The sequence below is a fragment of the Pistacia vera genome, unplaced genomic scaffold, assembly GCF_008641045.1.
Source record: "Pistacia vera cultivar Batoury unplaced genomic scaffold, PisVer_v2 Contig118, whole genome shotgun sequence".
Lineage (NCBI taxonomy): Eukaryota > Viridiplantae > Streptophyta > Magnoliopsida > Sapindales > Anacardiaceae > Pistacia > Pistacia vera.
The window spans coordinates 3382-29218 of NW_022195226.1; the positions used below are offsets into that span (position 1 = coordinate 3382).

The 25837-nt window shown below is 33.9% G+C and overlaps 1 long non-coding RNA gene and 1 pseudogene across 1 annotated transcript; one reads left to right on the forward strand and one right to left on the reverse strand.

The window, feature by feature from the left end:
* Positions 1 to 1060: 1060 nt before the first annotated feature.
* LOC116108715 lies at positions 1061 to 1965 on the reverse strand. The gene is made up of 3 exons (XR_004124674.1): positions 1850 to 1965; positions 1670 to 1752; positions 1061 to 1567 (listed from the first exon to the last, which is right to left on the reverse strand). It is a non-coding gene; the product is annotated as an uncharacterized LOC116108715 (long non-coding RNA).
* An 11075-nt stretch (positions 1966 to 13040) lies between these two features.
* On the forward strand, positions 13041 to 21582 carry LOC116108872 (annotated as a pseudogene).
* Positions 21583 to 25837: the final 4255 nt, after the last annotated feature.

Sequence of the window (25837 nt, forward strand, 5' to 3'; positions counted from 1 at the left end):
CTCTCTGCATTATCCATTCTAGAATCCATCTTTGTCAAGACCATTACCCAAAACCTAGTGCTCTGATACCACTTGATAGGAACCCACTCTAATAACTCAACAATTTGGGCTGGGCCATGGGTCTTTCATGGGATTGGGTAGAACTCTCATTGGAAAACCAGCTTGCCAAGGGAGGGTGCCCAAGCCTTTATAACCCACATGCCCACCCTTTTCCCTTTCAATGTGGGATCAGGAGGGAATAAAAAGGAGATGGAGAAAAGAAAAAGGATATTCAGAGAGGAGGTTAAGGTTTGGAAGGGAGGTGATTGACCCTCGAAGTTTAGTCTTATCATTTATTGTTTTCTTTATTGTACTTTGCATTATTTTCAGTTGTTATTGGTTTACTGGGTTGCTGATAGAACATGGCCTCTGGATGTATTATCGCTGGATGCATTGTTCTGTTTTGATATCAATATAGAGAGAGTTATTTCTTTTCTGGTTGTGACCATTGATTGTGAACTGTTGGATATATTGTTTGGCATTACTGGTTGATTTGCAGGTCAGGGTGTAAAACCCCCCTCCAGTCAGGTATCCTCTGAATATCCCTCAAAGGGAATCCCGAGGATACATGTCTGGAGAACGAGTTGTATTTAGAAAAAATCTGTATAAGGATAATAATAATAATATCTAAAACATGCATATAAAATGTCACGCAGGATCCAAACTTATAATTTACAAACTTTAAGAAATTACACAATCAAAACATATTTATAGGGTGNAAAAAAAAAAATCTCTTAAAGGAACAAAAAGAGAGAGAAAAAAGAAAAGGAGATATGAGTTTAAAGAAACAAATTCCCTAACCACCCTCACTGTCTTCCTGTACCTGCTCTTGACAACAAATGATGTTACTAAAACTAAATCTTCATTGACATGTATCCGCCAATTGCTCATAGATAAGATCTTACTAATTTTCCGAAGCTACAAAAAACCTACTCTATTCAAAAAGCATATACTGTGAAACACTAAACCATCATTTCTTAAATTCAAGCGTAAATTCTCATGTCCTAAAAACCAAGTATGTAAAGAAACAGCATAGACATGAACTCATTTAACAACACTCAATGAGGATTACATGTTTCGAATATCCAATTTTACAATATTTTTACAAATGCAACACATGAAAAACAGAAAGGGCAAATATTTCCATCTAAACAACCAATATACATTTTCATAGAGGCTAGATAAAATACAAAAAAATTATGGATGAAAACCTTTTTAATAATAACAAAACATGCAACATCAAGTCACATAAAAAATATGCAAGGGTCAAACCACATAAAAGGAACACGAATCTCCCATTTCAATATACAATATGAGCACAATAAAAAGTATATGCAATGGTTCTACAATAATTCATGTATTAAAATTCAATCAATAAAAAAAAAGGTAAAAATCAAATTGCACAACGCACAGACTATAGAAGAGAATAAAGGATACACCAGATAAAATCCATGAGCAAATGCACCAACCAACACACCAGTAAACAACCGGTCCCTTAGAACTGGCTTCCTCCTCAATGAGATTCGAACTAAAACAAACAATCAAATATGCACATAAAAATTAAAATTATTGACAAAATCAATACAATGAACATAACAAAATTATCTTAAAAAACAAAAATTAACCTTACTTAAAGGAAGAATAGGAGCGTATATAAGAGGAATCAAGAACTTGATAGGAGCTCCTTTATTTTGTTTCCTAATAACAGCCTCCCTTCATAGATATAATAGAAAAAAATGAGTTGAATTTGCATGATGAATAATAGTCAATAAATACAGAAAAAAAAAATATTGCGTTTCGGAATACTCACTGCTTATATGGATCGGATGTCGAAGCCATCGCGTGCTCTGAAGATCAGAATAGATCTATGAGAATTCAATCAGAAGAGAGTGAATTGTTGAAGGTTACAAATTCAAGTTGGCTTTGAATTGCTGCAGCTGCCTACTCGCTTTCGAAGCCGTGCTTTTATCACGGGGATGCCAAATCCTGGTGGGCCTGGGCGGTACCCGACTAACCCGCCGAAGCAGGAGGGCGGGTATACCCGAATCGCTTCAATTGTAATATTTTAAAATAAATTGTTTTATTTTATTGTTAATTATGTATATAACTACACATGGTTTCATGCGTTGGGAGAGTATGTTTATTCTAGAGGTGGGCAGGACCAGGCCCAAGCAAGCCTGGGCCCGGGCCCGTTTGGGACTGGTCCCATTTCATGGGCATGGGACCGGGCCCATGCCCATGAGCAAAATAAGGACCCGGACAGGTCCTATCAGCCCACGACCTATCCTATGGGTCTGGACAATTTCTTTTCCCCCCTGATCTTTTTTTATATTTTGGAGGCGAAACGAAATTTTATAGGGGGTTTTTAGTATTTTTTAAGGGTAGATTAGTAAGTTTTTAAAAATTTAATTAATTTTAAAAATTAATAAATTAATTAATAGTTAATTTTATTTTTAACATAAATTCACGTTTCACACATTCATGTTTCACAAATAAACAATTAAATATTTTTTTAATTAAATTATTCATTTTCATCGTCAACAATATTTACATCATTCAAATCAGTATTCCTAAAGAGTTCGAGTAGTTAGGGATCTTCAGGGTGCTATTGTAGTCTTCTTTCTGTATGAGTCCAATCTCATAAACACGTTATCACTTTAATCATCTAATCGGTTAAAGAACATCTTATGTCTTCAACAATCCGACCACTCGTTAAAAATGTTGACTCGGATGCAATTGTAGAAACCGGCACAGATAAAATGTCACGTGCCATTTGGGCTACAATGGGGAATCGATTTTCATGTTGGTTCCACCACTGAAGAATATCCATATCATGTTGCTCCTTCATCGTCATATAGGACAGGTCCACTTGTAGGTAACGATTCAACTCATTTGGTCCATGTATGTATAAGCTGGAGCTGCTACTTCCGCCACGTTCCACATACGTCCACTTGCTCGATCCTTGACAGAGGGCTACATTAAGGTCCGGATCTTCTCTCCTGAACGTTCCACTTCCACTTCTACTGTACCTGTTCTCATATAAAGAAAAAAGGCTATCCAATTTTTGTTTAAAGTTAGTCAAATAAGATGTATAATCATATCCTAAATGATGGCCTATCTCAGTAATTATACAGTTAACTACGTGTAATTTAAACCTAGGATCTAGAACAAGGCCTAATCCATATAATAATGGAATATCTAACCAATATCTCTCATATTTTTCTTCCATCTTTGAAACAATTTCACTTAAAATGTTATTATATCTATATTGAGCAAAAGTTTTAGAAATTTGAAGTGAAATATCTAACACTAAATTAGTAGTTGGATAATAAATACCACTTAAAGTATTAGTAGCATCATAAAAAATTTGAAGAAATGAATAAAAAAGTTCACAAACCGCCCAATCATCATAGCTGACAACTTCCTCTGGATGGTTCTTCCGGTTGACGAAATATGTAATTTGTTTCGCCGTTGGCAAAGTTTTTTCCAACATCAGGTAGGTGGAGTTCCAACGGATAAACATATCTGTACATAATTTCAAAGGTTGAACTGGTGGGTCCTATTGCTTACAATATTTGACATACTCATACCATCTTTTATTGCTACCGCTGACAATAAATCTGATAGCTCTGCGTACCCTCTCCATCTTCGAATGTATAGCATCTAAACCTGCTTTAACTATCAAATTGATGATGTGGCAAGCACAACCCTGGTGAAAAAATTTGTCTTCACCACGCGGATCCAATTTCTTTTCAAATAAAGAGATTGTCGCTGTGTTAGCAGCTGCATTATCAAGCGTTAGCTCTACAACTCTATCAGTTAATAAATATTCTTGCAAAACTTTAAAAATTGTAAAATAAATAATTTCAGCACTATGTTTTTCATATAATGGTTTAAAACCTATCAATTTTTGTTGTAAACCTCAATTATGATCTAAGAAATGTACTATGATAGTTAAAAAATAGGTTTTTGATCTACAAGCCCATATGTCTGATGTAAGTGCAATAGATATATTCCTAAAATTTTGAAATTCGTTTTTAAGTTTATTATTTATTTTGTTATAAAGTTTTAGTATATCTCTTTTACTTGTACTTCTACTAACAGCAGTATATGCTGGACAAAATGCAGTTTTAACCATATGAATAAAAAAATGATTTTCAGATAAACAAATGGGAGAGTCTGTAGCAACTATATATCTTGCTATTTCCTCTCGTGCAACATGTGCATTGTATTGCCATGTTGAGAGAGTTGAGGATTGTGGATTAAAATTAAGTTGAGTTTGAATTTGTCTACCTGATCCGCTTGAAGATGCATCGGGCAACTGCATTATTTGGGGGTGCTTCTTCTCCACGTGTCGTCGAATCGTCGAAGTCCCCTTCTCAGTGCCAATAATGGTTCCACAAAAATTATATATCTCACACGATTCTTCCCCCTCCCCATTTGTCTTTGGCCGTTTTGATTTGGTGAAGTATCATCATACATCGGACACGACACTCTTTGAAGGTCGGGGGGGTTAGGCTATGCCCGTGCCCGTTGACTCGCAGCTCGCATGTGTTGGCCTACACCTCGTCCCGACCGAATGTGGTTGTGGAATTGCAGTTGCTTCCTCTGAAGGAAATGGTGAAAATGGATTGAAGCCTTCCATTTCTTCGGTGGATGGAACGTAAAATTGATTTGGGGAAGCCATTATAAATTTATGATAAAATAATAAATAATTAAAATGAAAAGAAATTAAATAATAATATGAAATTATGATGATATTGAAAAATAGAAAAAAAATTGAATAATACAAATAAATAATATGAATAAATTATAAATTAAAATATAATTGAATGAGAAATTGATTGGAGATTTAGAGTAGAGAGATTGAGAGATTGATTGGTGTGGAAAAAATGAAAGATTTTAGGGTTATTGTAGAGTAGTTTTTTTTTTTGGGGGGGGGGGGGGGGCGCGGGGTGGCGGGGATAGAGGAATGAAAAAAAAAAGTTATAATTTATATTATAACTTATAACCGTTGGCTGTGACCATTGCCAGCCAACGGTTAAAAATAAAAAGATAACCGTGGCCTGCAGCAGCCAACGGTTATTTACTTATTTTAAATTTTTAATAAATTTTGTAAAATTTCAGTTTAGCCCTCATATTTTATGTTTATTTTAAAATTGATAGGGGGTTTTATGTAATTTGATAAGGACTATATTGAAAAAATAAAAAAAATTGGGCCTAGGCCTGGGATCGGAGGGTCCAATGGAGGGCCTGGGCCCTCCTCTTTAGGTCTGGTCCCGTTTTGGGACCAGCCTCCTAGGACCGGGTTTTGGGACTGGGTTTTTGGGCCTAGTCCCAAATGCTCACCTCTAGTTTATTCAATGTTTTTGAAATAGATTATAAACAAATTTATTCTAACAAAATAAACAAATTAGATTAAGATATAATAATTGTTAAATTATACAAATTTTAAAGTAAATATAAATTTTATATATATACAAAGTTGTGTTAAGATAAAATTAATAATTGTATCTGTATAATTATTAATATCAATTATAGGTAGATGTCATTAAATCATTCATCCAACTTAAGAATATCACATGCACATTATATGGTCTAATTATATTTTCAAGATCATCATCTTGTACAATTGATATTATTTTTATAGACATGTCTTTGATATTTGATGTCAATATTTTGTAGTGAATCATTTATAATATTTAAGATCATTTAATGTTATCAAGATAAACTATTTAAACTTAAAATTTATACTGACTTTCTCCAATTTCTGTAACTTATATTCATTTTCAAGTTGCATTGCTCGAGTATTTTTTATTTTACATTATTATTGGTTTTTTGTGTTTTAAATATATATTTTCTATATTGAAGTTCATTTTATATTAAATTGATAATTAAAAAATCAATAAATAAAATATCCACAAATTGAACTCAAAGTCTATATCATCATGGTTCTTCTCAAATATGCCACCATTTGAAATCTGCAACTAAAGTTTAAACCTTTGTCAAGAAAAGCCAAAAAAATTGCAAGATAACCCACTGGGTATTATTGATAAGTCTATAAATAAATCAGAAAAAGAGAAACCTTGTTGAAAAATGTGAACTTTTAAGCAAGAGACTTGCAGAGCCATTGTTGAGAAGAGAAAATGAATTATTATTATTATTATTATTTTAGAAATTAAAAAAAAAAAATTAAGAATGTTGAGAAAAGAACTCACATAGAAAGCAACAACAACTCCAACAGTACAATCTGAAGGCAACTTAATTGAAGCATTGAAGAAGCCATGAAGATAAATGTCCTATGACACAAATCTATTTGTTGCAATTAGAATTGACCACCACTTATAGCAAAAAAAGCATCTGATGATAGCATCCTAAAGAAAGACGATAATTGTAAAACCCACAAAACCCACAAATCAAACAACAAAATCAATCCAAAAATCAACAAAAAGAGATAGAACAAATACAATTAAAACTACATATCAATATTAGTTTTCATTTGTCATCACTAAAATTGATTTTTTTTTTTATTTGTGTGATGATAAAATAAATGGTTTGGCAGCAAGTCTATAGTTATCCTAATTCATCGTATAATATATCAAATTACATCTCTATCTTTCTAGTTTCCAAGGATTCAAACTGCTCATCAATTGGATTTTTATTGAGTAAGTTATGGGGCTACATTTATCCAAATTGAGCATATAATATATCAAATTAAAGAGCATATGTCTAGTTTCTAAATATTCAAACCTCTCATCAATTGAAGTTTTATTGAGCAAGTTATGACAAATTTATTACTGATTGTTTAGTAGAAATCGAGAAACAGGGGAAACTAAAATGTGTATGATGATAAAAGGAATGGTTCAGAAGTGGGGCTACAATTATCCAAATTAAGCGTATAATATATCAATTTAAAGCCTTATCGGTCTAGATTTTAAAGATGCAAACGTCTCATCAATTGGATTTTTATTGAGCAAGTTATGGTCAATTTACTATTGACTGTTCAGTAAAAGTCGAAATATGTGTGATGATGAAAGGAATGGTTCGGCAGTGGGGCTACAGTTATTTAAATTAAGCGTATAATATATTAAATTAAAGCACTGTCTGTCTAGTTTCTAAAGATTCAATCCTCTCATCAATTGGATTTTTATTGAGCAAGTTATGGTCAATTTACTACTAATTGTTCAGTGGAAACCAAAATGCGTGTGTTAAATATCAACAAAAGAGATAGAACAACTTGTTATATCCAACAGCAACTTGTTTTCGATATATGTATGTAACATAAAAAAATATCAACAAAAGAGATAGAACAAATATAATTAAAACTACATATCAATATTTGTTTTTCTTTGTCATTACTAAAATTGACTTGGTTTTATGTGTGATGATAAAATGAATGGTTCGACCGCAAGTCTATAGTTATCCAAATTCATCATATAATATATCAAAGTAAAACTCTATATTTCTAGTTTCAAAAGATTCAAACTGCTCATCAATTGAATTTTTATTGTGTAAGTTATGGTCAATTTACTACTGATTGCTTAGTGGAAATCGAGAAACAGGGAAAACCAAAATGTGTGTGACAATAAAAGGAATGGTTCAGCCGTGAGGCTAAACTTATCCAAATTAAGCGTATATATTTACAATTAAAGCTCTATCTATCTAGTTTCTAAATATTCAAACCTCTCATCAATTTGAGTTTTATTAAACAAGTTATGGTCAATTTACTACTGACTGTTCGGTGGAAACCGAAATGTGTGTGATAATAATAGGAATGGTTTGGTAGTAGGGCTACAGTTATCTAAATTAAGCATACAATATATCCAATTAAATACCTATCTGTCTAGTTTTCAAATATTCAAACCGATCATCAATTGGATTTTTATTGAGAAAGTTATGATCAATTTAGTACTAACTGTTCAGTGGAAATTGAGAAATAGGGGAAACTGAAATATGTGTGATGAGAAAAGAAATAGTTCAACAGTGAGGCTACAGTTATCCAAATTAAGCGTATAATATATCAATTTAAAGCCCTATCTGTCTAGTTTCTAAAAATGCAAACCTCTCATCAATTGGATTTTTATTGAGCAAGTTATGGTCAATTTACTACTGACTATTCAGTGGAAGCCGAAATGTGTGTGATGATGAAATGAATGGTTCGGCAATGGGGCTACAGTTATCCAAATTAAGCGTATAATATATCAAATTAAAGCACTATCTTGTTTTTAAAGATTCAATCCTCCCATCAATTGGATTTTTATTGAGCAAATTATGGTCAATTTACTATTGATTGTTCAGTTGAAACCGAAATGCGTGTGATGATAAAACGAATGGTTTACTTAACCCAAATTTAAGGGATTATCAGATTATGACTGATAAGAAATATTTCAAATAACACGTATTAATTGGAAAACGAAATCAGCCAAAATTAATTCATTTAACATATATACTCGCACATCATTCATATAACAAATTAAAATACACGAATGTTTTTATAGAAAACATATTCAACACAAATGAATTGTTTATACTAATATAGTTATGACACATACTTGCAGTTTGGCTGACAATAGGATCATCCTCGATTTGATCTTAGTAAAGTACATGAACATTTTTTTGCAAACAAACATAACAAAATTTAATCGATCTTTATGTTAAGATTGTTAAGGAACAATCATTCATTCATATAAAAACTGTTACCTAAAAACGAAATTAACAAAAGTTAATTAATCTTCATATTAAAATTGCTAAGGAATACACTTATCATTCGGTAGGACTAACACAATTAATCATTCAAATAGATTGACTGAACAAAAACAATCATTCAACCAAATAATAACCGTTAAAATAGTTATGAGATATACTTACAATTTCGTATTAAAATAGTTAGAAGATATACTTACAGTTCAGAAGAACGAATCAACATAAGAACTCATTTGACAATGTCAATCAGACTTCCTTCCTTTATTCAATGTCAATTCATGAATTTTTGACATATAAACAACAACAAAAACATAAATAAATAAAAAATCATTGGTTAATAAAATCATGAAGAATAGAAGTATTATTGACACAAACTAACATGACCTATAAACAATTAACAAAATACCAGACGTATTATTGATATCAACTAACATATTCTGATAATACACAACTGAACATATGCCCCTTTTATAACCCTTATTTAGACATTTCGAATGCTAACACAATTAAATACGAATTGAATACGAAGAAAGGTTTGCAATGTCACTACAATGCACTTATATAATTATTAATAAACATGTATGCTTTTACTACCAATGCAATGCACTTATGTAATCCAATCTTTATGTCTATTTATTTAGACTTTGGAATACCAGTGCAACAATTTATATTGTTTGCATCATCACCAATAAAATTCAATCACATGGCAATCACAAATCCAATGTGTCATTATGGTTAGACCTTTAGAATGTCAATGCAATGCACCTATATAATTTGTATTATTATTATTTATTAATACAACCAATACAATGCACCTATGTAATCCAATCATTATGTATATTTATTTAGACTTTGGAATACCAATGTAGCAATTAATATTGTCTACATCATCACGAATAAAATTCAACAACATGACAATCACAAATCTAAAATGTCATTATGGTTAAACCTTTAAAATGCTAATGGAATGCACCTGTATTACTATTATTATTATTAATTATTAATATAGATCCTCTTTTTTTAATTAATTAATAATTATAGATGGAGCAATAAATATCAACCCAACGTATCAAAATAGAGCAATTTGATTGACTTGTCAATCCAATGTGTCAAAATGGAGCAATTCTAAAGCTTTCAAAATGTACCACATGTCGATAAACCATATGGGTATTCCAGTTTATATATATATATTTCTATTTTTTTTATACTTATAACGATTATTTTTATTTTTATTAAATGTTTAGGTTTCCCTTAACCCCTAATTCTGACAACTAAAAGTCGAAAAACACTCCATTTACACTACACCAAAAATGGCCTACAGTAACATGCAAAAAGTGTTACCGTAGGTAATTCGTAGCATTTATAAGGATACTATGACAACCCATGTTACTAAAAAGCAGACATTGGTAACACTTTTTGCATGTTATTAATCATTTCAATAACTGTCATAAAATGTTGTTGTTAAGTATATTGTAGCACTTATTCGTAGTTACGAATGAGTTTTGGTAACACTGCATAAATGCTATAAATAAGTTTTCTGTAACATTCTTAACCTGTTACAGTTTAGTTTTCTGTAACATTCTCAAAATGCTATAAATAAGTTTTTTGTAACTTTCTTAACATGTTACAGTTTAGTTTTCTGTAACATTCTCAAAATGCTATAAATAAGTTTCATGTAACTTTCTTAACCTGTTACAGTTTAGTTTTCTGTAACATCTCAGATTGCTATAAATAAGTTTTTTGTAACACTCTTAACCGGTTACAGTTTAGTTTTCTGTAACATTGTTAAAATGCTACAAAAGAGTTTTTAATAACATGTTAAAAGTGCTACCAAAGTATCATTCATTGCATTTAGTAAATGTTACAAAATTATTTTCCATAATATTTTGAAAGTGTTATCAATGTGTCTGTTATAACATATATAAAATTGTTATAGTTGTTATTTAAATAATACAAATTATGAACAATGATACACTAATTTTCCAAAGAACATTTCATTGATGATGAACCTTCATATACAAAAAGTTTGCATATATGCCTAATAAATAGGCACCCAACATCCTTTACATCCATAAAATCTAACATGCTTCATATATCATATCACATTTTGTAACATATAAACCTTCATATACAAAAAGTTTTATATATGCTTAACAAATATGCACCTATCATTTTTACATTATAATACCTAGATGATTGAAAAATTAACTATGAGCAATAGTTAATACCTTCCAATCATTCAAAAAATTCTAACAACAAAAACCATCATGCAAACCATCTTCCATTCCAAATTGTGCTTTACCAAAAAAGTACTCTTGCATTTTCACAACCTACAAAACCATTAATACAAAAAAATCTTCAAATCCCATGTATATTCTCAAAGATGACAACACATATATATTGTAAATTCAAGAAAAGATCAAGACAAAAGCACCTCAAATATTTAATGCAAAACAAAGAGGAAAAGAACATGCTTTAAATCTCCAACTTCACAAGCATACTATGATAACAGAAGATACTATGATAACAGTTCCAGCAGAAAAACCTAAAGCCTTGTTAATGAAATATTGTCAACATAGGCACAAAAAATGGTCATGAGAAATACATATTTTACTGTAATAAATAAGAAACAATCCTAAAGCCTCGTTAATGATATACTATCATCATTGGCATAAACAATGGTACAAATTACAAAGTTAATCACGTTTCTCCACCAACAAAGTCTCATTTATCAAACCCTAGGTTCAAAGGCTCATCAAATTTTAGTTCTAAAGAATAAGTTATCACAAAATCATTCCTAGCCAATGAAAGAGTGTAAAGCAAAAAACTTTTCCATCTTTGGAAACTATGGTTACTTCACTACATAGTGCAAGACGACCAAAGTTAGAACCATACAAGGAAACATAAGGATTATTGTGGCAAGAAAATTGCAGACTGTAGTATGCAAAATTGCAGACTACAGTTTGCAAACTGCAGATTGCATATTGCAGTTTGCACACCATCAAAAATCTTTCTTCACTTAATTAAATAACAAAGAACACATTATTATGTTATAGTGCAAAACCTTTAAAGTTTTACAAAGACAGTAGAGTGACCTACTTAGATATATTTCATGTCATGCTACACAATTTAAATAAAAATTAAAAACTTCTGAAGATAGATCAAACTCTATACATAAATTGTGTGTTCATACAATTAAAACATTGACTACATATATACCTCAACATGAGAAAATTTCGATACTAAGATAATGCACACCTCACTAGCAGCTACACTAATGACATGAAAAATATAACCTTGCCCAGAATTTAAAAGAACATGTTTAAATCTTCAACTTCACAATCACTAGTTTTAAAAACATGGCACCATGCAAGTTTAAAAGAACATGTTTAAATCTTCAACTTCACAATCACTAGTTTTAAAAACACGGCACCATGCATGTTTAAAAGAATATGTTTAAATATTCAACTTCACAATCAACAGTGCAAAAATGCCAACTGCAATTTTACGGACTGAAAACCGCAGTCTGCAATTTTGCATACTGCAGTTTGCAAATTGCAGTATGTAAAATTAGTCTAACCTTGCCCAGAATTTCCTGCATGAAGAGTAATGACATGTAGTATAAACTGTAGTCATACCCACCAGCAGCTACACTAATGACATGAAGAGTACAAACTGACAAAGTCCCATGCACCTTGAATGTATGCATCCGTAGCTCTATCAAAAGAGAGAGAAAAAAAAAAAAAAAAAACCTAAAACATCTAAAACCTTGTTAAGAAAATCATTATTACTTCATACACATATGGAAGTGTGTCTTTTAATCTTTTTCTTACCCATTTAGATGCACCTAATCCTTATTCATCATCATCATTACTTAATCTACACAATTATTAAAAGCCAAACAATACATAAATAATTATAGGTAAACATGGCAGAATATTATGAAAACAACAAAACATGAGTTGAATGTAACCAACATAATATGCAAATTCCATTGAACAACAAAATAATGCTTACTCTCCGAATACCTAATGGTTGTAGCTTATTAACTTCAATCCTTCTTGTTGCAATAATCTTTAATTCCCTCTTGATATGGGATAAATTTCGATCTGCACAAACGAAAACACTATTATAATTTGACAAATACAAATAATTCATATTCAAATATGTACATGCAAACTGTTTGAGACTTCGCTTTTTGCAAACTGCAGTCTGCAATTTTTGTAAACTGCAGTCCGCATTTTTGCAAGCTACAGTTTGCATTTTTGCAGGCAGTTTGCAAACTACAGCTTGCAAAAATGCAGACTGCAGTCTGCAGTTTGCAAACATGGTCTGCTTTGATTACGGGTTATTCTCAATATGGAGATTATGAAAAGGCATTGTACTATTTCAAGAAAATGCATATTAAAGGCAAGAAGGTAGATCCTATTTTGATTGCTAGTGTGCTAGTTGCTGCTGCTCAATCAACAAATGTGTGGTCTGGTAGTGTGGTGCATGGCTATGTTATTCAGCGTGGTTTCGAATTGAGTGTTGTGGTTTCTTCTGCTCTCACAGACGTATTCAAAATGTGGGTTTGTGGACTTGGGGATTCGTGTTTTTGAGACTATGCCGGAAAGGAATATTGTTAATTACAATACAGTAATTAGGGGCCTTCAAAATGTTTGAGGAGATAATAGCTGAAGGATTAAAACCTGATGAATCTACTTTTGCTGCTCTCCTTTGTGCTTGCTGCCATTGTGGCCTTGTTAATAATGGCTTGCAAAAATGCAGACTGTAGTTTTGCAAACTACAGTTTGCAGTTTTGCAAGCTTAGAAATCTAAGATTTTGTGTTAAACATGTAGGATTTCCCAAAAGCACAGAGCAAAAAGCTTGCTTTCCCAAAAGCACTTAACTTTCCAAAACAGAAAGTAGAAAAGAGCACCACAATGATTCATAGCACTAAGTTTAGTTTAATGTTAAGTAAAACAACTTTCAGCACCCAAAAAGAATAAATCAATCTTATTAAGCACCACAATGATTCATTCAAACAGTTCGATCATTATAGAAATCAAATCATTGATGGCCCTGATCTTCATTTTATTAAAATAAACCTTAAACTAATTGATTAGATTAATGCAGGTTGTTAACACGAGGTTCAACAAACAACCGTATAAGCGAAACAAAATTATTTATACAATTTTTAACTTGGGGAGATCTGCCATACTAGAATCGTTTATCGTACAAAAGTGACGATGATTCGCACAGTGGGTTAAGCTTCAAGATAGATTCTCCGCTTTGCTTCGATACACGTCTTCTAAACATTCCTTTGCTCTGTGAAACTTTGACTAAAGGTAAAAGCTACCATTCTTGGCATTCCTCTCAAATAAATTATCATATTTTTGCACAAGCAGTAGTAAAAGTTAACACAATGAATTCAAATCATAAACATAACACTTAAAAACTTCGACCCCTTGCATGTTTACATAACAAGCAAGAAAGAGATCATCTTAGAAATATCCTTACTCTCATTTCTTACTTACTTCGGTTTCGACTTTGGATTATTGTGCTTTCAAGGTAATATGTACCTGTGTATGTTTAAAGTGTACCCATCTATAGATGATGAATGATGTTACGTTTTAGTGTATTTGAACAGTAAATTTTGCATAATTTCTGATATTTTCTTCACTGTTTGAAGAAATGGTAAGCCATTATGTGAGGTCACTCTAAACCACCAAAAATTTCACATAGAAATGGAAGGGCTTTACCTGCTATATCTGATCAATTGAACATAAATTCATAATTCTCTTTTCTTTCGCTACTTTGCTTTTGAATGGCTTTCAACTTACAAAAATCAAAGAATATTAGGCTGGTTGATGTGTCATCTTCAAGTTGAAAAAAACTATGCATCAAACTTATCTGGTCTTTTGCTTCGGCTTCATCTGTCCCTACTTGTATAAATTTATTGATTTCTTAAGCGGTGAGTTCTATTCTATTGCTGAGTTCACCAAACACACACATATAGTACACATATTGTAAGGCTTCGATAATATAAAGGCAAAATGACCAATAGAAATCTTACTAATGCGATTAGGGAGACAAATCAAAACAATAATTAAGTGTCAAATTAAACATAAATCACACTAATAATTTACTCACTTCACTTGAGCAGCTTTCTTTCCCCTCTTACTCAAAAATGCAGAGAAAAAATGCAAGAAAATGATTCACCTGAACCGTAGCTTCACTGATTTGCCTCTTAAAGGATGAGGGCTTCCATTTAGGGTTCAATAGGTTATGAGTATTGGAGATTTTAAGCTAAAAATTTGATGAAACCAATGATTTTCACTAGATTTTTCTGAATGAAGATGATTAAGTGTAGGGTATTTTGTTTGAATGAGTAGGTTGGATGAGTTGAAAATGCTTTAAGTGTAGGGTGGCTTCATTGACATAACAAAAATTGTGTTAGAAAGAAGCTTGGAGCTGAAATTTTAGTAAAGAAGCAAAATTGAAAAAGTGGCGTGATTGGAGAAAATGAGTGAAGAGGTGGCGTGAATTGGAGAAAATGAGTGAAGAGTTGGCGTGAATTGGAGAAGATGTGTGAAAAGGTGACGGGAATTGGAGAAGATGAGTGAATAAGGTAGGGGGGTGGGGAATTTTGTTTGGCAGGTAGACAAATTTTTTCCCAGTTAAAGTTTAGGAAAATAAAATTTGTTATTATATTTTGATTTAGTAACACTTTTAAGTATTACAATATTTTAATTTAATGAAATCAATATTATTTCAATACACGCAAATTGCCTGCAGGCCGGGACGCGCTACCCCCTGCACCCCTACCCATTGACCGGGCAACGAGACTCCCGAATGCGTATGTGTGACCCCTTATTGTTGAAGTGGTGGACAACTCCAACACTTGAGAGACGAAACGACACCAAAAAGTGACGAAATCACACCGAGAATTAAGGTGAAGAGTCAAGACAGTGAAATGAATTTTTGAAGCGAGATTTCGAGTCAACCAAGCTTATGGAAGGTGGATCTGACCTTAGGGAGTATGGACTAGCCCCTAGGATGTCTAGAAGTTGCCAAAAAACTAAGAAACGAAAGTCAAAGTCATCGAGAAGATGAATGGTCACAGATGGAGGAAGCTTAATGGTCGTTGGAATCCAGGAAGGTTTTACGTGATGACGACTAGCCATTGAAGAAGGAAAATGGTCGTCGAAGGTGGAAGTTGGACGGTCTCCAAAAAATGGATGAAGATGGGTGGACGTTTTTGGCTTTGCATTTAACCTTCCATCTTCCTTTTATACTATTTGTAAAAATATTTGTTTGGTCCCTACATGAATGAAATGTAACAAAGTAAAGCCCAAATAGTAAATTTGACCCCTAAACAATAAAAAGGAGACAATATCAACCTCATTTCATATTGGCGGGAATAATATTTTGTTTTCTGGTAAATAATTGGGTTTATCGTAACACTTATAAAATGTTACTGTATTTTGATTATATGGTAACATTATAAAAAAGTTACTATATTATTAGGTTTATTGTAATACTTTAAAAATGCTACTGTAGATATATTTTCCATAACATTTAAGAAGAAAAGTTACCATTGATATAAAATGTGTTACAAAAAGTTAAAGTGTTACATATAAAAATTGTTATCGTAACATTTTAATATCAAGTGTTACTATAGATAGTCTACGGTAACACTTTAAGGAAAACTATTATTGTCTAGTGTTACCGTAAGTTATTTTTGTTGTAGTGTTAGTTTTCAGTCAAGTCAACTATTTAAAAAATGAGTTTTAAAACCCAGAATAAGAAATACTATTGGTTCGTATGATTTTAATAAGATAAACTCCTAATTCATAAATTGTAATTTTAATCATTCTTAGAAATATTAATATTAATAATGCTGTGTAATTTACATAACTTTTTTTTTTTTTTTTTAAATTGATGCTATCTATCCCCGCCTTTATATTATTATATCTCTTTTATCAATTTTTTTTTTTTCCGAAACTCAATATTACCCTCTTATAAAACGAATATCTTAGACAAATTAAAAATAATAATTATAATCAAGATATGCATTTATTATAGAAATTCTAATTTCCATTCTAAATCATAAAACCTTATTTCTTTTATCAATATTTTCAATGCCTCCTTCATTATTTTGACTTCAACTTGTTTTCTTTTTTTTTTTTTTTAATCAATAAAACAAAAAAACTGTGCTACTATATGTCTTTTTTATTGATGACCATAATTTGAACCAGCTTACACGCATCTACAACTATTCTCACGGGACCTTGGAATTATCGGTCAGATAATAGCTCTAGTGACTACCCTATTAGTAACCTAAAGAGACTCGAATCTTGTCGAACTATTCGGCCATCAGAGAAGTTTGTTACTAATTTTTAAATGATGTTAAGATTAGTTAAATTGTTTCCAGTATTATGTTAAACTTTTCCGAACGACATACTGTGTCTAAAAAAAAAATTTGATTATTAAAAAAAATCATTCATAATTAAATTAGGCACAATAATTTTCAATAACAAGATTTCATGATATAAAAAAAAAAATGTGATTGTTATCAAAATTTATAAACTAAGTGTTCATAAAAATAAGACAAATTATTAAAAATAACTTTTGAATATATTTAAAAAAAAAAAATTAATGGAGTTTTTCTAAAGTGAAGTTTAAAAAGACAAAATGGAGAGGGCAACAGCGTCCATACAAAAAATATCATGCTTGAAATTTAATGCTAAATGACATGAATTATTTAAATTTGTTATAGTAGGCAATTCTAACTTTTGAATGGTGATACTTATACCACAATTGTCCCTTACTTCCGTAGTAGATTCGATTGTATCATGTACGGTACACTGGAAGAAGACTTTTTTTTTTCGGATACTTATTCGGTGGTGGGGAGATATGTATTACAACTCTGGTGTTTATATATTTTAACATTTTGCATTCATCCATCCATCCTTCTGTTATATATATATATATATATATATATTAAATATTAATTCTTAAATTACATATTAATATAGCTCAACATTTAAGTATAAATCTTAATTTTTTATTAAATATCTAACTCACTTTTCTAATATTTTGTTGAACAAAAATTATGTTTTAAGTAGGAATGTGTTCTTAAAAATTAGACTATTATGCTTAATTACTTAAAAAATGATTTAGTATTTAATTGAATACTAATTTTCATTTAATTTGTTAGAATGCATTCATCTTAAATTATAAATGCTTGAGTTACAATAAACTTCATCAATGAAAATATTTAAAAGGCCGAAGACTTGTGCATACCTAAGATTTACCGTAACGACAAGTTGGTACCCAAAGGTTTTGAAACGATAAATAAGTACCTTCCGTCATGTTCTGTTACTGATTTCTGTTTAATAGTGAAAATACTAAAATGCCCTTCAAGTTCAATTTTAGTTTTTTCTAAATTTAAAAATTTCTAAAAAACCTCCTAAGTTTCCTAATTTAATTAAACACCCCCATATATAAAAAGTTTGTTAAATAACAAAAACACCCCAGTGCCAGATTCGGCCACCATCGCGGAATCTGACCGGAAAACTATTACGACACAGACCCGTCGGGTCTGTGTCATAACGTGCGATCTGGTCTTTTCAGGTCAGATCGCCACGGATCTGGCCGGAAAAGGCAAGATCTGGCCGTCAAAGCAACAGCCAGATCTGGCCTTTTCCGGCCAGATCTGTGGCTGATCTGGCCAGAAAGGGCCAGATCTATGCCAGATTGGCCGTCGACACCGCAGATGGAGTTTTGCGGGCGTACGCGCCAGATCTAGCCGTAGATCTGGCCTTTTCCGCCAGATCCGTGGCTGATCTGGCCGGAAAGAGCCAGATCTACTGCCAGATCTGGCCGTCGACGCCGCAGATGGAGTTTTGCGGCGTCGACGGCCAGATCTAGCCGTCGATCTGGCCTTTTCCGGCCAGATCAGCCACGGATCTGGCCGGAAAAGGCCAGATCGACGCGTTACGACACAGATCCGAGGGTCTGTGTCGTGAACGCAACTTTCGGCCAGATTCCGGCGGTGGTGGCCGAAATCTGGCTCTGCAGGTGGCGGGGGTGTTTGTTATTTTATAAAATTTTATACATTGGGGTGTATTTAGTTAAATTTGTAAACTTAGGGGGTTTTTTAGAAATTTTTAAATTTATAAAACTAAAATTCAAACTTTTAAGGGCATTTTAGTCTTTTCACTATAATAAACAGTAATAAACAGAAACCACTAATAGAAATGACGGAAGGTATCTATTTGTCATTTCAAAACCTTTTAGGTACCAAATCGTTATGACAAACTTTGGGTACGTGTTAGTCGTTCTCCCTATTTAAATAAAACACACGGGATTGTTAAAAATATAATAATCAATTTGGATGCGTTCGAAATTTGAAAAGAGCTAAAAACAAAGCGGAGCGGAAAGAAGTGCGTAAATCTGAGGCAAAGAAAGATCTGACGGTCAAAGATGTTCTAGAACAAAGATGAATCACTAAAATGTAATTTAATCCAATGGTGGTAGAGTTGCGTCAACTTAAAGCCACGCTGAATCCTCAATTCAAATCGCTCTCTCTTATAAGCCCGTTTTATCGCCGTCTTCACCGTCTACATTTCTGCTCACACACACAAACTCGTCTTCTGCAGTCCCTCGCCTTACTAATGGTAAATCCCTCTCTCATTATTTTCCTCCTCGATCTTCTAGCGAGACGCTAGCTTTTGTTTAACAATTTCAGATCTGATATATTGTTTTCGAAATTTGTAGTTAGGTTTATTCACTGGAGCTTTATTTGTTTATTTATTGTTTTTCAGGCTTTGCCAAATCAGCAGACTGTAGACTACCCGAGCTTCAAGCTTGTAATCGTCGGTGATGGAGGCACTGGTAAATTTACGGATTAATAACTTGTCTTCTGATTCGTGTTCCTTTTTTTTTTTTCTTTTTTTTTTCACTAATATCGCAACATTTTTATTCGTGAGGAGACTGCAAGAAGAAATATAATGTGTAACTTAGAGACATGAAGTTCGTGTTAACAGTTAAAGGACATATATACTTTATTGTTTGAATTATTTTCGAAGTAGTTTTAAGGAGAAGTGATTGTCCGCTTGGAACTATTTCCCATTTATTTATTTATTTTATGTTAGGCGCGTTGTTTAGTGATTGATGTTTATGTTCTTAAGTGTCGTGTTTTGGGCTTGACTGAGTGTTTGAAAATGGTGTAGGAAAGACTACTTTTGTCAAGAGGCATGACAGGGGAGTTTGAGAAGAAATATGAACGTAAGTGTTCTGGAGGAGAGATTGATTGTGTTCGTTTTTAATTACTTGATATATTTGTATTGTTATTTATTTCTTTAATTGCATTACGTAGCAACCATTGTGTGGAGGTTCATCCATTGGATTTCTTTACAAATTGCGGGAAAATCCGTTTCTACTGCGGGACACGCCGGGCAAGAGAAATTTGGTGGGCTCAGAGATGGCTACTAGTGGTGAATATAGGAGCTATTGACCTTATTGAAGCATTATGTTTTAAAATAGATCTCATCAGTCGGATGATTTGAAATGTAATCTATCATGAAAATCTTATTAGCAGATTGTTGAGCGGATTCTGCGTGTCACCATGACCGTCTGACAACAGTGCAGCTTATGTAACTTTAATCTTTGCTTTTAACTGTTTCTCTGATTCCAGCCAGGGATAAGACAAATGTATAAGGGAACTAAGAATGAACTGAACTTTATATGGGAAAGACCTGTTTCTGCTTTAGCTTAAGTGGGAAAAAATAGTGCTATGGTTGGGGTTAGATTTAGATTCAAATGGTACCAATCATAGATACAGGAGTCTTTGTTAGTATTTACGTATCCTTATAGAATAATATCCTTCAGTTTGAATGAAGGTTTTCCTTTCCGTTTTTTGATTCTAATGCTAGTGGTGTGGGCTAGTTGGACCTCCTGTCTTTTATTAACAGTTTTCCATCCTCATATGCAGCATCCATGGGCAATGTGCCATCATTATGTTTGATGTTACTGCCCGCTTGACATACAAGAATGTTCCTACGTGCATCGCGATCTGTGCCGGTGTGTTTAAATGAAGTTTACCTTCTGTTTTAACTTCAGCTTTTCTTAGGTTTTTTGTGTTGCATCTGTGATGGTTTAACATTGTGTCATTTGAATGATAGGGTGTGTGAAATATACCTATTGTTCTCTGTGGAAACAAGGTTGATGTGAAGAACAGGCAAGTCAAGGCAAAGCAGGTCACATTCACAGGAAGAAGAATCTGCAGTACTATGAGATCTCTGCCAAGAGCAACTACAATTTTGAGAAAACCTTTCTTGTACCTTGCCAGGAAGCTTGCGGGTATACTTAATGTCCTAATACTTTGTGGTATGCATGTGTTGTTAATAATACTGACATTGATGATGGTGTTTTGATGACTCTAGGGACCCTAATATTCACTTTGTCGAGTCTCCTGCTCTTGCTCCTCAGAAGTACACATAGACTTGGCTGCACAGCAACAGTAAGTGAACTTCTTAGTGTTGCAATCTTTTAGTTGAATTTATGGATTCTTCTCGTGTCTGAACAATTTGTGGCCGTGGTACCCCTTTATTTCATGGACTTTTTAGCCAGTCAGCTGGCACCTACTGTGCAATTTTTTAATTAATTGAAATAATTAAAAGTACTTTCTACATCAATTGGTTTTCTATCAAAGCAGGTTTTAATTTTAGCCATATTTAAGTGTTTTTTCTTTTGCCTGACTGTTGTATTTTTGTTTCCCTTAGGCATGAAGCCGAGCTTGCTGCAGCAGCTAGTCAGCCTTCCTGTGAGATGATGACGCCTTTGAGTAGAGGGCAGTTGCTGGTGTGGCACAACCATTTGTGCTTCTTTTTAAGCCCCCTTGACCTTGTATTAGCGTTTATCATTTGAAATATTTGCAACATTTATATGCAGGATTTAGTAATGGGAATGTAGTAGTTAGGTTTCCTCATATATTGTTGGAATGTGTTTTCTTGTGGTTATACTTGCTATTGGATTATATTTGGTGTTGTCGATTTATGCTTCTCTAAAACATTTTAATGCATAGTTCTATATGTTCGAACTTGAATCTCTTAATATAGTTGTCGCGCACATACAGTCAAAACTTGGCACAATTGCAAATCCATGGGACTGTAGGGTAAATTGAGTGATTAAATGTGTAAGGAGTGACGACGAGCATTAATATAAGGCACGTTTTATGCGTGTGTAGAGGCAAGGTTCCCTCCAATGAACTAGTTTCACCAGTAATATTACATATACATAATTTTCATACAATATTATGTGGTAAGATATGATTGGTTAATTTAAAGTTAAAATTAAATTTTCATCCAATCATATGTTACTACATAATGTTGTATGGAAATCATGTATGTGTAGTATTATTCGTAGTTTCACATGGAATCTCAATTCTCTAGCCGGAAAATGCTTTATCAGTTTTAAATTTTAATGACGAGGAGGAAAGTCTTATATAGAGAGTTCTTTAGGGCCTTAGGCCCATTGTTTTAAAACCCGGACCGGAGGGCAAACCGTTTTGTTGTCCGGGTCACGGTTCAATCGGTCCAACCGGTTGGACCGGTCGGTTGAATCGGTGACGTCAGCAATATTTTATTTTTAAAAAATTACATATTAACCTCTTAAATCTTAATATATTACAAAAATTTCCCTAAAAAAGTTCAAATTGGTCCCTAAAATTTTTATTTATTCCAAAAATATCCCAATAAAATTACCAATTAATCCCTAAACTTTTGATATATCTTCAAAATACCCCTATAAAATTACAAAGTAACCCTCATAATTTTAAAATATTTCAAAAACCCCCCTGAGACCTAAACCAGACCGGAGAAGCTACCGGTTCACGGTCCAACCGGTCCGACCGGCCGGTCCGGACCGGTTTTTAAAACAGAGCTTAGGCCTCGGGATAGAAAGTCATAAATATTGAATTAGATCTACGTTTGGTATGGTTTTCCAGAGACTGTTGAAAAAGGCAGAGTTTGTATTGAGTTTACTGTAAGTAATCGAATGAGCATTTAAAATCCCTCTGGAAGGAGAAAGGACATGACCATATCCTTGTGTTAATCTTTCGTACTTCAATTATGTAATTGATTTGCAACAATAAATGATGGGTCAAATACTTACATGAACGGCCCATCATCATGGTTCAAACATACTCTGCTTTATCATAATCCTCATTCAATGGATCGACTTTAACAAAAGGAAATTCAATGATTCCTATAGTACGCTAGGCTTTCATCTCCATCTCCTAGGAGCCCTTGTTGAAGTTAAAAGAATATTAAAGCAGGAAGTAGGAAGAAGGAAAGTGGTAACATATAAGCCTGAAAGTGAGATGTGGATTTGGCAATGGCAATGGCAATGGCAATGGCTCCCAAAGTACAGCACTAGGTTAATGATTCAACATCTGAACATTCTAAACTTTATCAGGAGTCACGAGAAATGGACAATTCAATAGGGGTCTGAGAAGTGTCTGACATTTACCAAACTTTTAATCATGCTCGATACTTACTCACCTCAGCCTTTTTATGATTAATTGCAGTTTATTTAAATGTCATGTGAAATACAGATGGCATAAGTAGATGGGCTCTGACTGTTACTGGTACATTACATTCACACCCACTTGCCCGTGTCTGAGGAACCCAATACGCGCTCCCGGTCGCCTTTACTTAGCCCCAAAGGCGAAGGAGTTGTCATTTTCTGTGTCGGTTCTAAGCATAGTGAAATATTTTGGTTGAGTGAGTCGTGGATTGTAGGCAACTGTTGCCGCCCACTAAACTCCACATCATTCCAACCAATTAGTGGGGTAAATGAAAGCTGGTCTTAGCCATTGCCAGCATGTTTACACAAGGTGGGGTGCCTTCTAAAAGACAAATGTCCTAATTTTCAGGGGCTCATTGCCGTAGCCCAAGGCCCCATTTTTATACATCTTCTGTTTATAAGCTATAGGGTATCCACTGTCGGTGGATGGTCGGATCCCAGTTCCACTTGCTTTGCTTCCCCTTCCAATTCCTATTCTCTTCAATCCTTGTGTTCCTGCATTGCTATGTCGACCCTTCTTTTTTGGTGTATTGGCTATTCTTTCTTTCTTTTTCTTTCATCATAACTCTGTTTTTTGTCTTTCTAACTTTGTTATGTATCACGCATTAGTGTAACAATTTATGCATCCATATATATCTTTCATCATATCTAATCTTAGTCTTATATCAAAATACAACAGCTGTAAATGGGTCACATCACATCTATATGCAACTTTCTTTAAGCAAAATCGTATGGGTCAGAATTCATTTTTGGTAAAATTTCAACAGTTTATTAATTAAGGTTTTACATATTGTTGTGTGTGATTTTTCTATCAAGCTCAGAGCATCGCGAGGATATAGTTTGATCAAGAACCAGCTCGACTCTACCAATTGTTTGACCCAGCATAAACTCGTCGAGCTATAGCTCAACCCAGCATAAGCTAGTCGCGAACAATTCGAGTGATCGTTCAACCAATTCCCAGATAACTTCAGATCCTAGATATCTCGGGGAATGATCAGATTGACAATAATCTTTGCACAATCATAACGCCCAATCGCAAGAATATCGGAGTTACATTTTAATTTAATTGTAATCTCTTTATTTTTGCTCTCTCTTTTGTACAAACTCTGTATATAAACCCCCTTAAACTATGAGGAAATGGTTGGAAAATATTCCTAGAATTACTGTTGTAAGCTCTCATAGCAAATACATAGAACAGTGGATGTAGGCTTAAGAGTTCATCTCACCGAACCACTTTAAAATCCTTTTTGCCATTTACTTTACTGCATTCATTATCCATTCATTGCTAGTTATCTGTAATCACGCACACACCAATTCCGATCCCGCCAAGGTCGATTGGTTCGCTCTAGTTGGTGTAGATTACTGTATCAACATTTTGGCACTAGAAGGAGGGTCTCCGCCAATATCTCAGAAATTTTGGCAAACAACCACAGTGATCTAACCATTTTAGGCCCACGATGGTGCGTAAAAGATCAAAAACCACCACCAGAAACCACGACGATGTGGAGACCACCCATCAAGAGGTGCAATAGGACACTGTTGGGCGTCGACCACCATTGTTGCCATCTCATCATGCCATGAATAACTAGGAGGCAGGAATGTCAAACCTCGAAAACGGCCAGCTGGTGGAGATGATCAGAATCATGGTTACACAAGCAGTGTAACAGAACATGGCCGAGCTGAGAAATCAACAACCAATCGCCCAAAACCTTGACTAGCTACATTTCACTAATCCCACCCTGACGGGTCGGACTTCAGCCGGGGACTAATCTGGCTCATCGGAGCCAAGGGGCGACCGACACCCCCGACGTCAAAGGGTGCACTCTGCTCACGAGTATGAGTCACACAGGCGAACTAACCTAAGGAGGCGGCCAGGGAAACAACCAATGGGTGAAAGCGAATGTAATAGTCGCCCACAAGACGCTCAACCTACCCGACGACATCTACAGTGTCAGTGTGCCAATCTTAACCCATGCCCAAGACAAGCCCGATCTTTGCAAGCTTGCGAGATGAGTAATGTGCGCTAATCTGACAATGACCGATGTTCTGGTTATAACCGATGTCGTGAGCAACGCACTGACAAACATAATAACACTTATCAACCGAGCCATCATGACTCAACCGAGTGCATCAATGCGCGTAATGGAGGGGGTTTACAAGCAACAGATTTGCGAACTCACTTGCTTGAGGTAAGGTTGAATAGAGCCAGCCAAGACAATCACAATGAAGACTTGGATCGTGTGCATAAAATGCTCCACAATCTAAGGGTCTGTCAGAACGGTGCAGTAGAAGAAATAGTAAGTTCCCCCTTCACATAGGAGGTTCGCCAGGCCCTACTTCCACAGGGATTCAAGGCGTTAGAGAGTAAGTTCAATGGGAGAGGAGACCCTAGGACCACCTCGACAATTCCAATGACCTGATGGAGCTGCAATAGGTTTGTGACCTAGCAAAGTGCCACTACTTTGAGGTCACATTGGTAGAGGATGCCAAGAGGTGGTACAAAAGACTCAAGATGAA